Genomic DNA, 13992 nt, shown 5'->3' with positions numbered 1-13992 from the left:
AGCCTCTCCGATAGAAGTCAGATCAGATAAATTTTTGAAGATACCGCATTTTTTTCTACAATAGTTAAATTTACAGCGAGTGTTCATTGGATCAATAAAGAGCTCATTTGGGGGTCGGGGGAAATCAGAAATAGCGCTATTTTTCAATGTTGCATCGGTACAATTAAATGTGTTAAACCTTTGATTTGATAAGGGAGAAAAGGCGGAAGTGTCGTGCATACTGTTCAACATTCAAGTGATGCAAATGTGAATATCACTTAAAAGATTAAAAAAACCAAGGAAACTGCTTCTTTCATCAAGTCAACATGCATTTCCCAGTTTTGATATACTTTAATCAATTGTACATTTTTTGTATGGAACTGTATTTACAAGTTTTCTTAGCACCAAATACTGTTTAATACAGCTTCTCCTCCTCAGCACCCTCCTTTAAAGCTTCCATCGCCCCAATATTTCCTTCTGAGCTTTTACACGGAGCTGAAGGTTCAACATATCAACAGCTACACGTTCAATTAGGGATTATGTACATGTGCTTACAAAACAGCAATTGCAGTCCAATCAACAATGTTGCCCCCCTCTCCATCATTATACATTACTTATACTCTCAACGGGCCACTCTCCAGCAGGATCCACCCATGTCCTGGGACACTTCCGCTCCTCACCAAGGGCAATACGACATACAGTAACAATAGGCAGAGATCAGTTAACATCACAGATAGGGATTAAAACCGGAGATCCTCCTCGACTGCACTGACACTTGCCGCACAGCAGTGCCTTTACTCACTACTATTAAATAAACACAGACAAAATGGTTTAGGGTGGGAATGAGTTTTAGTATACCCTAACATTCTTAAAAAAGGAGAAACATGCACGATGGTTTTAGCTGTTCCTTGAAAAGTTTTAAGTGTTCCTTACAGACTTCTGGTGAAAATGTAGCAAGTACAAAATACTGCCCCATACCAGCACCAGTTCGCTCTCCCCATTGGGGTGCAACACCCTTTTATTCAGGATAGGGCAGCACCCAGCCTCCTCCTACAAAGACAAGCAAAAAGATGAAATGCCATGACATATTCCAATAAAGATTAACATGTAAATTGAATTTTGAAACTACTTTCTGACTATTTAAAACAGGATCACCTTTCAAAATGATATAGTTGTTCCACTTATTCCCTTCCGTAGGCGTTAACGCTAGGTGTATATACACAGCTGGTTATGACGAACGCTATGGATGAAGTTGGCTACACTGGGGTGCCCGGACGAGGAAGAGTTGCTGCAAGAGATGCATTTGCTATAGCAACGTGCCCTGAGCGCGCCCAGCCCTCCAATCCCTAACCCATCGTCTTGGGAACCAGATGCTGCCTCCACGCGAAGCCTCTTTGCAGGTTCCCTCGTTTGGATTTGAATTTTGCGCCACTGCGACGCAGCCCAGCCGTTTGCAGATGCCCGCTAAACCAGTTTAAATGACCGCCAAAAAAAAAGCCCATACATACACGCACACACATACACTGCCTCCTCCGGGACAGATACTAGTTTACAGTGCGCTGAGAGGCAGTGGTAATAAAAAAAAAGCACTAGTCTGTCGGTCTTACTCAGCACAACAAGCAGCTTATCAGTGGTGATCAATATTGTTGCTGCCAGTCCCTCAGGTAAAAAGCAGAGCAACCGCCTTCAAGTAGGCTACATTTAAAGAGACTTGCCTTTTTACCTTTCGAGCACTGGTTGGGAATTTTGATACTGACAGATTTCATAAAAGACTGAAATACTACGGAAAAAAGATCTTTAATCAGCGAACTGTAATCTTGCTGCCCTAAACTCTCTATGGTGTATATACAACATTTAGCGCAAAATTACATTAAGACTATTTGTTATCTGAATTATGTCACCAAATTTGTCACTGATGTGATCGTTCGTGTTACATCCTTAACGGAGAAGCCAAGTTTTTTGAACTGCATGTTTTGGTCTGGTGGGGTGTTATCTTGTTACACATTTGGCGTCAATCCTGTGCAGTTCGTAGGAGTCAACAGTTTGGTGCTGGTGGCGTCAGCGCACCTGAGAACTGGTTTCGCAGCACAACTGCAACGCTGGGGAGCTCACAATTTAAAATGCAGATGCAAATATTAATTATTTTGGCTGCCTGTAATCACTAAAAGGGCCGAGAGGTGTCTATGTTTCGCCAAGCTCTACATTGTCAAATTCACCATCCCCGCACAAATGAATAAACTACTTATAGTACAATACAGGAAAGTTCCTCACACAAGCCCAGATCTGTAAATAGGATCGCAACCCTACCTATTCATCATACTCCCAAATCCTCTCTCTGTTGCCAGAAATACAACCTAGTTGTCCGGAGCCCATTTATACCACTCAGTTTTTTTTTGTAATTTACTCCACATTGGTTAATTACTCTTTGCAAAATAGTTAAATTTCGGCCTGAGAACTTGAGCAGAGAACTTGGTGATAAAAGAGTTGCCAGTTGCCAGCAGCCAGAGGCAGCTCAGGGGGACAGTAAGTGGATGTTCATCTGCTCGGTTAGAAAGAGGCAAGAGTGCAGGATTCCTCTGGGAGTGTGGTGCTCAAAAATTATTTTTAGTGCAGAATATCGGAGGGTGTGGCGGTGATGACACCTCAGCAGTGTGCAATATAGAGCACATCCACGATACCAGGGGGCAGATGAATACACGGTGTGGGGGCACAGCAAAGTGTTAAAATGCAGTGGTCAGAGGAATTAGGTTGCCAGGCGTTTCTAAAAGCGTTGTGAGTTCTGCATGGTGTGGTGCCGGAGGAAAAGTAGAGGACCTCACCAACGAGGTGCAGAACATTCAGTGGGGCAGGGGAAGCAGTCACATGTTGTGGTCCATGTTGGAATCAATATTAGTATGGGAAATGGTTGAGGTCCCACAAAGTGCCAGGAGCCAAGGAACCAGTCCAGCTGAAGTCAAAGAGAAGGACCTCAAAAGGATAATAATCTCTGGATTACTTCCAAAATCGTGTGCTACTGAATATAGGTGTAGCAGGATGAACACAGGGACACAGAAAACAGGAGGCCATTCAAGGCTGATCTACCTTCAAAATGCCATTTTCCTCACACTATCCCAATATCCCTTGATGTCTTGATTGATCTCCATCTTGAGCATACTCAATGACTAAGCTGCCACAGCTCTATGGAGTAGTGAATTCCAAAGTTTCACCACCCTCAATGAAGAAATGTCTCCTCATCACAGACCTAAATGGCCTACCCCTTACCAAGTCTGCTGGCCCCCCACCACCACCCCAGGGAAGCTTCCTTCCTGCATCTACCTTGTCGAACCCTGTATGCATTTTGTATGTTTCATGAGATCACCACTCATTCTTCTAGAGAATACAAGCCCAGTCTCCTCAATCTCTGCCCATAGATTCCAGGGATGGCAGGATTGTCCTGTCTGGTGAATCTTTGTTGCACTCACTCTATAGCAAGTATATCCTTCCCACAATACTCCAGATGCAATCTCACCAAGGCTTCATACAATTGCAGCAAACATCTTCATTCAAACCCTTTTGCAATAAAGGCGAACATACCATTGCCTTCCCAATTGCTTGCTGCACCTGCATGTTAGCTTTCAGTGACTCATGAACAAGGACGTCCTTGGACATCAACATTTCCCAATCTGTCACCATTTAAAAAAATATCCTGCATTTCTATTTTTCCTACCAAAGTAGTTAACTTCACATTATATTCCATCTGCTGTGTTCTTGCCCACTCACTTAGCCTGTCTACCCCCTTGAAGCCTCTTTACAACCTTCTCACATTCCCACCTAATTGTGTCATCAGCAAACTTGGAAATATTATATTTGGTTCCCAGATCCAAATCATTGATATAGATTGTGAACAGCTGCGGCCCAAACACTGATCCTTGCAGTACCCCACTAGTGGCAGCCTGCCAACCCCAGAACGATCTGTTTATTCCCACTGTTTTCTGTCCGTTAAGCAACCTTCAATGCATGCCAGTATATTATCCCCAAACCCATGTGCTCAAATTTTGTTTACTAACCTTTTGTGTGGGGCCTTATCAAAGGCCTTCTGAAAATCCAAATACAGCACATCCACTGGCTCATCCTTATCTATTCTGTTAGTTGTATCCTCAAAAAACTAACAGGTTTGTCAAACGTGACTCCGCCTTCATAAATCCACTTTAACTCTGTCAAATTTTCTAAGTGTTCAGTTATCAGTCTTTATTTGTAGATTCTAGCATTTTCCTTACTACTGATATGTCAGACTAATAGGTCAGTAGTTCCCCATTTTCTCCCTTTCTTAAATAGTGGGGTTACATTTGCTACCTTCCAATCTACAGGAACCATTCCAAAATCTAAAGAATCCCAGAAGATGACCACCAATGGACCCAGCCTCTTTCAACATCAGGTCCAGGGGATTAATCAACTTTCAATCCCCTTTTCCAGTACTATTTTTTTTAATAATACAAGTTTCATTCAGTTCCTCATTCACACTAGTCCCTTGGTTTTCCAGTATTTCTGGGAGGCATTTTTAACCTTCCTTTGTGAAGACAGACACAAAGTATCTGTTCATTTTCTCTGCCATTTCCCCATTATAATTTCTCTTGTCTCTGCCTGTAGTGGGCCCAAATTTGTCTTTGCTAATCTTTTCCTTTTTTTTTTTACATACCTATAGAATCTTTTACAGTCCATTTTTGTTTCTCACCAGTTTACTCTCATTCTATTTTATCTTTCTTTATCAGTTTCTTGGTCCTCTTTTTGCCAAATTCTAAAAGGCTCCCAACCCTCAGGCTTACTATTTTTTTTGGCAACTTTATTAGCTTCTTCCTTTAAATTAATACAATCTTCAACTTTGCTTGTTAACTGTGGTTGGATCACTTTTCCTATTGAATTTTTGTGCCTCAAAGAAATGTATATTTGTTGTAAACCATGTATAAATTCTTTAAATGCTAGCCATTGCCTGTCTACCATCATACCTTGTAATGTCTTTTCTCAAAATACCACAGCCAACTAGCCCCTCATAGCTTCATAGTTGCCTTTGTTTAGATTTAAGGCCCTGGTTTCGGATTCAAACTGAATGTAAAATTCCAGCGTATTTTGGTCACTCTTCCCCAAAGGCTCCTTTACAACAAGTTTAATGAGCAGTTTCTCATTGTATAATAACAGATCTAATGTGGCCTGTTCTCTAGTTGGTTCCTCAATATACTGTTCTACAAAACCCATCCAGGAATTCATCCTCCACAGCATTAGTGCTAATTTGGCTTACCCGGTCTATATGTAGATCAAAGTACCCCATCATTACTGTATTATCACTGTTACACGCACCTCTAATTTCTTGATTTATACCGTGCCCTACATTAAGCATGCTAATTTGCAGTTGAACAAATCGTGTAAGAGCGAGTGTTTCACATTTCTGGCACAGGAGAGATTTGAGCAAGATGGACAGCGTTGGAACCAATGTGAGTAACTGGTGTTGTAGAGGGTTTAAACTAGTTTTGCTAGCACCAGGATGAAACATTAGAGGGGAAAAGTGCTGAGAGAACTAGGAGAGATTAATAGTATTAAAATAAAGAGAAGTTCAGAAACAGGGGGGCATCAGTTAGGAGGGAAATGCAAAACGGGCAGAGGAGGTTTGGATGCATATGTGTAAAAACAGAGTGCCAGAAATGAGATTGGCGAGTTGGAGGCACATGGAATTAACTGATAGTAGCAACAATGGACACCTGGCTCAAAAGAAGGGGTGGATTGAGAACTCATTCGCCTTTGCTACAAGTTATTCAGGAAAGATTTCAGCATTTCATCTTTTGGAATCACATTCGCAATTCTGTTAATTCGCTGAAAACCAAATGGCTTCTGTTGCATTCTGTGATTGCATGATGGTACAACTTAATATTGAACTAAACAGGAATGCATATGCGGAAGTACCATGTAAAACAAGCAAGATACTGAAACAGAAAATAAATCAATGTTGAAAAAAATCAAAACCAAGCGTACAAATAAACAGGCAATGAACAGAAAAACACACACCACTGGCACACATTTCATGGTCCAGAGACGAATGTTTTTTCTCTTAATTCATGGTCACATGGTTCAAGGGGTAATAGGGGTATAGTGCCAAAAGACTCAATCACTAGGAACAGCTCTGAATGATGGTAGTATTTGCAACCAGACATGCAAACAGACATAATCCTCTCCAAGGTTCCAAGTCCCTCCTATGCTCCTTATATAGACTCCAACTCATCGAAAACTTTAGACCACCTGCCACTTACTTTACCAAGTCCCACATCACCCATCATCTCTTTCCCCATTAGGTTTGTCCAGATTTCAAAACCCACATTACAAATGGGTCAATGGCTTCACCCATGCTACCACAACACTCACCTCCAGTCTCAGTTCACAACTACAATACACTTACAGTTTCACTTCCACCATTTTTAAAAACACTGATACAAAGTAATTTTGCTCCAACACAAACCATAACTTCATATGACTTAGAACTGAATCACAGCAGTGGACCATTCAGCCCTTCTAGCCTGCATCATTCACAATTAAATTCCTCCTCCAATGATTGAGCAGATCTAGCCTTTCAATTATTCTCACTTTTCATATGCTTAGGGGGAAAGAAGGACTTTCATACAATTGCTAGCTCCAACCCGTCATGTTATTTTGACCCGTTTCATCTCTCCTCCAAATCCCTCGACATATTTCATTTTCATCCTTATTGTTAGGCCTGGTTTCATTATATGCTACCCTTTTAATTTTGTTTAATTAACTGAAACTATCACTTGATAGGAATATATTTTTTATTTGCAGCATCTCACATGGTGATGTGCTTGATAACTTTTCTGCAGTTAATTTTGGCCATATTCCTTAACACTGTTTTTCGTCCAGCCTTCTCAGCTTTTACTCATCCACTATTGTCTTCTACTTCTTACACAGAAGCCAATCACATTAGTCACTAACATTTCAATTATTTCCCCCACTCCACTTCCCAGAATTAAAAAATAAACAACGTGAAAGCAAAAATGTTGGAAATAACCAGTATGTCTGGCAGCATCTGTGGAATGAAGAACAGTTCAGGTTTCAGGTCTGACCTTTTAAAACATCAACAGATAAAAAATATGCCACATAAAAGGCTGTTGTATGAGATAAATGCTCATGGGGTTGGGGGTAATATAATAGCATGGATAGACAATTGGTTAAAGGACAGAAAACAAAGCAGGAATAAATGGATCAGTATCAGTAGGAATGACCACCGCACAGGCCTCGTGGAGATGAAGTGCCAGCTTCACATTGAGGATGCCCTTCATGTTGTGTGGCACTACCACCTTGCTAAATGGGATAGTTTTTGAACAGATTTAGCAACTCCAGACTGGGCATCCATGAGGCGCTGTGGGCTATCAGCAGAATTGTACTCAACCACAATCTGCAACCTCATGGCCTGGCATATCCCCCATTCTACCATTATCACCAAGTATGGGGGATTAACCCTGGTTCAATGAAGAGTGCAGGAGGGCATACCAGGAGCAGCGCCAGGCATACCTAAAAATGAAGCGTTAACCTAGTAAAGCTACAACACAGGATTACTTGCATGCCAAACAGCATAAGCAGCAAGTGATAGAGCCAAGTGATATCACAACCGACGGATCAGACCCAAGGTCTACAGCCCTGCCACATCCAGTCGTGAATGGTGGTGGGCAATTAAATTACTCACTGGAGGAGGTGGCTCCACAAATATCCTCATCCTCAATGATGGAGGAGCCCAGCACATGGGTGCAAAAGATAAGGCTGAAGCATTTGCAACAATCTTTAGTCAGAATTGCCAAGCGAATGATCCATCTCAGTCTCCACCAGAGGTCCCCAGCATCACAGATGCCAGTCTTCAGCCAATTCAATTCATTCCACGTGATATCAAGGAATGGCTGAAGGCATTGGATACTGCAAAGGCAATGGGCCCTGACAATATTCAGTCAATAGTACCGAAGACTTGTGCTCCAGAACTTGCCACATCCCTAGCCAAGCTGTTCCAGTACAGCTACAATACCAGCATCTACTCAGCTATGTGGAAAATTGCCCATGTATTGCACAGCATAAGTTCAACCTGGCCAATTTCAACCCCATCAGTCTACTCTTGATCATCAATAAAGTGATGGAAAGGCTCAAAAAAAATGCTATCAAGCAGCACTTGCTTAGCAACAACCTGCTTAGTTTGGGTTCCGCCAGTGTCATTCAGCTTCTGACCTCATTACAGCCTTGGTTCAAACATGGACAAAAGAGTTGAACTCCAGAGGTGAGGCGAGAGTGACTGTCCTTGACATCAAGGCAGCATCTGATCGAGCGTGGCATCAAGGAGCCCAAGTGAAACTGGAGTCAATGGGAGTCAGAGGGAAAATTCTCCAATGGTTGGAGTCATAATTAGCACAAAGGGAAGATGGCTATGGTTGTTGGAAGTCAATCATCTCAGTTCCAGGACATCATTGCAGGAGTTCCTCAGGCTAGTGTCCTAGGCCCAACCATATTCAGCTGCTTCATCAATGACCTTCCTTCCATCGCAAGGTCAGAAGTAGGAATATTCGCTGATAATTGCACAATGTCCAACACAACTCCTCAGATTATGAAGCAGTCCATGTCCAAATGCAGCAAGACCTGGACAATATTCAGGCTTGGGCTGACAAGAGGCAAGTAACATTCACGCCACACAACTGTCCAGCAATGACCATCTCAAACAAGAGAGAATCTATCACCACTTGACATTCAATGGCATTACCACTGTCGAATCCCCCACTATCAAGATCCTGGGGGCTACCATTGACCAGAAACTGAACTGAACTAACCACATAAATACTGTGGCTACAAGAGCAGGTCAGAGGCTAGAAACCCTAGGGTGAGTAACTCACCTCCTGACTCCCCAAAGCCTGTCCACCATCTACAAGGCACAAGTAAGGAGTGTGATGGAACTCTCCACTTGCCCAGATGAGTGCAGCTCCAACTACTCTCAAGAAGCTTAATACAATCCAGGACAAAACAGCCCACTTAATTGGAACCTCATCCACAAACAGTTACTCCCTCCACCACTGACACACAGCATCTACAAGATGCACTACAGAAACTCACCAAGACTCCTTAGGCAGCACCTTCCAAACCCACGACAGTTACTATCTAGAAGGACAAGGGCAGCAGATACATGGGAACACCACCGCCTGGAAGTTCTCCTCCAAGCCACTCACCAGCCTGACTTGGAAATATATCGCCATTCCTTCACTGTCACTGCGTCAAAATCCTGGCACTCTCTCCCTAAAAGCACTGTGGGTATACCTTTGCCACAGGGACTGCAGCAGTTCAAGAAAGGTAGCTCACCACCAACTTCTCAAGGGCAATTTAGGGATGTACAATAAATGCTCACATAGTGAGCAACCCCCACATCCCGTAAATGAAAGAGAAAAAAAAATTAGGAGGTGGGTGCAGGGCTGGTGGTGGTGAGAGTGCAGTAATTGTTTGGTGCCTATTCTGTTTGAACATCGTTAGTGGAAATGTAACTATTTAATAATTTTTATGCTATTCATTTGTAGTTATAAAATATTTAAAAAGTTAACGATGTTAAGACCTGCATACATTCCCTGCCTACCAACACAGTGGGCCATAACTTCCGAATAGCGTCGGAAACTGCTGGCCCACAGGAATTAGAAGAAATACCCACTTACCTCGTCTTGAAAATTACATTGGCACTTCCATTCACTGCAACCGCTTGGGGCCTGCAGCGAAAGGCTCCTCACAGGCCTCAGCGATGTCAAAGAACGATGTCAGTAGATTCAAAAGAGGCCCCACCCCCCTTTTTTTACAGCACTTGCTGCCATAAAGCAGCGAAGTTTAAAGGGCCAGGGAAATTGACAGGCCGGGGGAAGGTAAGTGGATAGTTTCGGGGCAGGGGGGCGGGATTGATTGGAGGTTGGCAGGGTGGGCTGTGGGGGGGGGGGGGGGGAGAGTACCATGGGGTCAGTCTGGTTTTTTACAATAACTACTCAGAAGTTGGAAAGGTTTTAAATTCTTCTAAGTAGCTATTGGTATAACCCTGGTGGAACCATTGGAAGTTTGCGATTTAAACCGCATTTTCAGATGGTTCCCAGCACAATTGTCCAGAGGAAGTGCGCACTGCTGGGCAATTGCCATGCAAATCCTTACCTGGGAACTTCCCAGTGCACCTTTGGGGTACCGACCCCAAATCCGACACTGCAGAGCTCAAAGTTACAGGTTAGTGTCTCCTGCCAATGCAACATGGCCTCTGTACATGAACACTGGTCCATTCGGATGTCACTCTGCTGTGCCCAAAACATTGTAGGCAGGAAATGAATTTGCAGAAAACGATCAGAGATGGAACAAAAATTGAGCCGACAGGATTTGCGAATAAATAAATTCTACCTGAAGTCTGCAGAGATTATAACAGGCAAGAAAGGGTTAAATATGGGACTTTACAGTTACTCACTGATACTGCCCCCGAGTGTGGGATTAATACTGTGTTTACCTCTGATACAATATCGGTGAGAAATAAGACTACATCTACTGCCTCTCTAATAAAAGGTGTTGTAGGTAAAACGAGATTTTACAAAGTTTCCTGAAACCAATAGCTTTGTCTGACTGTGTCTTTCAGCCCTAACTCACTGACTCTCATCCTGTCCTCCTTTGTACTGTATAATAAAGTGGGATGCTGTAACTAAAGGATAAACATATTTCCATTTAAAGGCTTTCTGGCAAACTGGGCACAGCAGTGATCTTTGTGCTGACTAGTGAGCAAGCAAAGGCGGCCATATTGCATTGGCAGGAGAGAGTGATGTGCAATAGCTAACTGAACAAGATCATATGGATTGTCAGTGAAACATGTAATCCAACATGTCCAATGGCAAACCTGATTGGTATCTAGTGAAATTTCTGGTATATTCTGGTAGCATATTAACAATACCCATCAGCCTGTGGAAAATGATGGTGCAGGCTTATCCCTAAGAATGGAAAAAATTCCGTTCCCCAGTGACATGTTTCCCTTCCAGGTTTTATTGGAGAGATAGACACAATCGCTATAATATATTGAAGCACAACAGGTCTTCTTGGTTCGGGTATCAGATTGTCAAGTCTATTAGAGCATTGACTTGGTTCTGAATTTCCACATCCAATGAATCACCTTAGAAATTTTTCCAACTCTGTCCTCTCCAAGTCATTCGTTCAGGAGTGATTAACTAAATGGCCTTCCTCATCTGTGTGAATCAAGCCAAGTAAATCATTGGATTTTTTTTTAAATCCTGTTTTTAAAATTACAACATAGAGACAGAACAACCAATCCTTTTCAGTGTTTACCTTCCACACAAGCAGACAGGTTTAATCCCATTTGCCCATATCCCAACTCACATCAAATCCTGTCACACATAGGAACAGGAGTAGACTGTTCAGCCCCTCAAACCTGCTGCACTATTCAATTTGATCATGGCTGATCATTTAACTCAATGCCACTTTCCCACACTTTCTCCATGTCCCTTTATTTTATTAGTGGCCACAATTCTATTGATTTCTGTATTAAAAATGCTCAATGATTAAACTTCCACAGTCCTCTGGGGTAGAGAATTCCAAAGATTCACCACCCTCTGAGTTAAACAATTCCTCCTCATCTCAGTCTTTAAAATGGCCTGCCCCTTATTCTGAGACTACGTCTCCTGTTATCTAAAAAGGAAGAATGTACAGGGTTGCATGGAGAAGGTGGGGGAATGGCACTAGATGAGATGCTTATTTGAAGAGCTGTTGCAGACATGATGGGTGAAATGGCCTCCTTCTGGGTCATAACAGTTCCCTGTAAGAATTTTGTAAGTTTCAATGAGATTACCTCTCATTCTTTGAAACTATAAAGAGCACAGGACCAGTTTTCTCAACCTCATCATTGGACAATCCCACCATCCCAGGGATTAGTCTGGTGAACCTCCATTGCACTCCTTCTATTGCAAGTATATCCTTCCTTAGATAAGGAGGCCAAACCTGTACACAATATTCCAGGTGCAGCCTCATCAAGGCTCTACACAATTGCAGCAAGACATCCTTAGTCCTGTACTCAAATCCCCTTGCGATGAAGGCCAATATACCATTAGCCTTCCTTATTGATTGTTGTACCTGCATGCTAGCTTTTAGGTGATTCATGAACAAGGAAAATCTCCCTTGTGTCCAACAGTGGAGTATTGCTGGGCTAATACAATTTTAAAATTCTCATATCCCTCCATGGTCTCAACCCTCAACATCTCTGTAACCTTCTCCAGCCATATGACCATCAAAAGAACTGCACTCATCCAATTCTGGTCTCTTTGCACTCCCCATTTTAATCATGTCATAAATGGTAGCCATGCTTTCAGCTGCCAAAATGCAAACCACTTCTTTTAAAAAGGTCTTTCTTCAAACCTACCTCTATGGTTAAGCTTTTGGTCATTTATCCTAACGTGTGGCAAGACCACATCTGGAGTACTGTATACAGTTTGAGTCTCATTATTTGAAAAAGGATATAATTGTGTTAGTAATAGTTCAGAGGTTCACTCGACTTATTCCTGGGATAAAGGGCTTATGTTATGAAGAAAGTTTGAACAGGTTGGGCCTTTCCTCAATAGAGTTTAGAAGAACGAGAGATGATCTTACTGAAACATAGAAGATTCTGAGGAGACTTGATAAGGTGGATACCAGGAAGATGCTTCCTCTTGTGGGGAAGACTAGAGCATGGGGACAGTTTAAGAAGAGATCTCCCTTTTAAGACAGAAATTAAGTGAATTTATTTCTCTGAGGGTTATTAGTCTGCAGAATTCTGGTCACCAAAATGTAGTGGATACTGGGTCATTGAATTTGTTCAAGGCTGAGTTAGACTTTTGATAGGCAAGGGAGTTGAGGGCTATGTTTGGGGGAGGGAGCAGAAAGGAGACCACAATCAGATCAGCCATGATCTTATCGAATTGCAGAGCATGCTTAAAGGGCTGAATGGCCTACTCCTGCTCTTGCTTCTAAGTTCTATCCAATTGTGGCACTGTCAAATTTTGTTTGATGGTGCACATGAGGCAGCTTGGCGTGCTTTACCACATTAAAAAGGCCCTATATGGATGCAAATCGTTGTTCCCATCTCTCTTCATCCACATATCCCGCATGCTTCAATAACCTACCCATTCTAATTTTGAATGTTGACAGTTTCTGCTTCAAGCACTAACTCGAAGCCTCACAACTGAACAGAAAATCCAAAAAAGGGTTCAAGTAGCAAATTAGCATTTTTTACTTTGCACTGTCACACTCCTTTAATACTTACACCATACAATCTTAAAAAAAATTAAGAAAAAAAAATGCCCGTTTTACTTAAAGTCCTACACTACAGCCAGGAAAGGCAATTCAGAGTCAAGCTAAGGACCAAAATCCATTAAGCATTATTTCAGGCTTTGCTAGCTGTGCAAAGAACTGGAATATCAAGCTCAAATTACAGATTTTCGCCAAGGTCACTCTTTTTTTTCCCTCACAACCAAGATGTGCACACACAGACAAGCAGAAACCACGACACAGCTCCTCTCCAGTGAAGCAATTCAGTCCTTAAAAAAAAAGCAGTTGACCACTGAGAAACGTGCTTCTCCCCCCCCCCCATTACTCAAGTCCAAACTTTTCCTGTCCCACCACCCAACCGGTGGCGGGAAGTCAAACTTTTCACTTCGTATAAATTTGAATACTTCCTTCCCCCCCGCCGCCAAGAAAATAACCAAAAAAAATGTTTACAGATGTATAAAAAGTCACAGCTAGTGAGATTAGCAGGAACGCACGGCAGCGAACCCAGGGAGAATTAGATTAACCACCATTTAAACCATGAAACACAGGTACTTACACAGCTGGTGCAGGAGGAACGGTCAGCCACAGCCCCGACTACACTTTAAATAAAGACCCTCCTGTTAAACCCAGCCCACATTCCTCACTCTCTTTCCCTGAGTCCCTGTCCGTTACACTGAAGGTTTCTTTACTTGT

General features: G+C 42.4%; 1 protein-coding gene across 2 annotated transcripts in view; it reads right to left on the bottom strand.

Annotated features, from left to right (window-relative positions):
• Positions 1–13963, bottom strand: part of LOC121279168 (F-box only protein 43-like) — a 31189-nt gene extending 17226 nt beyond the window's left edge. Inside the window, exon 1 of one of the 2 annotated variants that reach the window (XM_041190161.1) lies at positions 13856–13963. The gene's annotated coding sequence lies outside the window, so the exon portion shown is untranslated. The remainder of the gene's footprint in view (positions 1–13855) is intronic. The other variant, XM_041190160.1, reaches the window with a different exon arrangement.
• Positions 13964–13992: the final 29 nt, after the last annotated feature.

Source organism: Carcharodon carcharias, chromosome 6, assembly GCF_017639515.1.
Source record: "Carcharodon carcharias isolate sCarCar2 chromosome 6, sCarCar2.pri, whole genome shotgun sequence".
Lineage (NCBI taxonomy): Eukaryota > Metazoa > Chordata > Chondrichthyes > Lamniformes > Lamnidae > Carcharodon > Carcharodon carcharias.
Note: the sequence above shows the minus strand (reverse complement) of the source record. Positions and strands in the feature narration are given on the sequence as shown.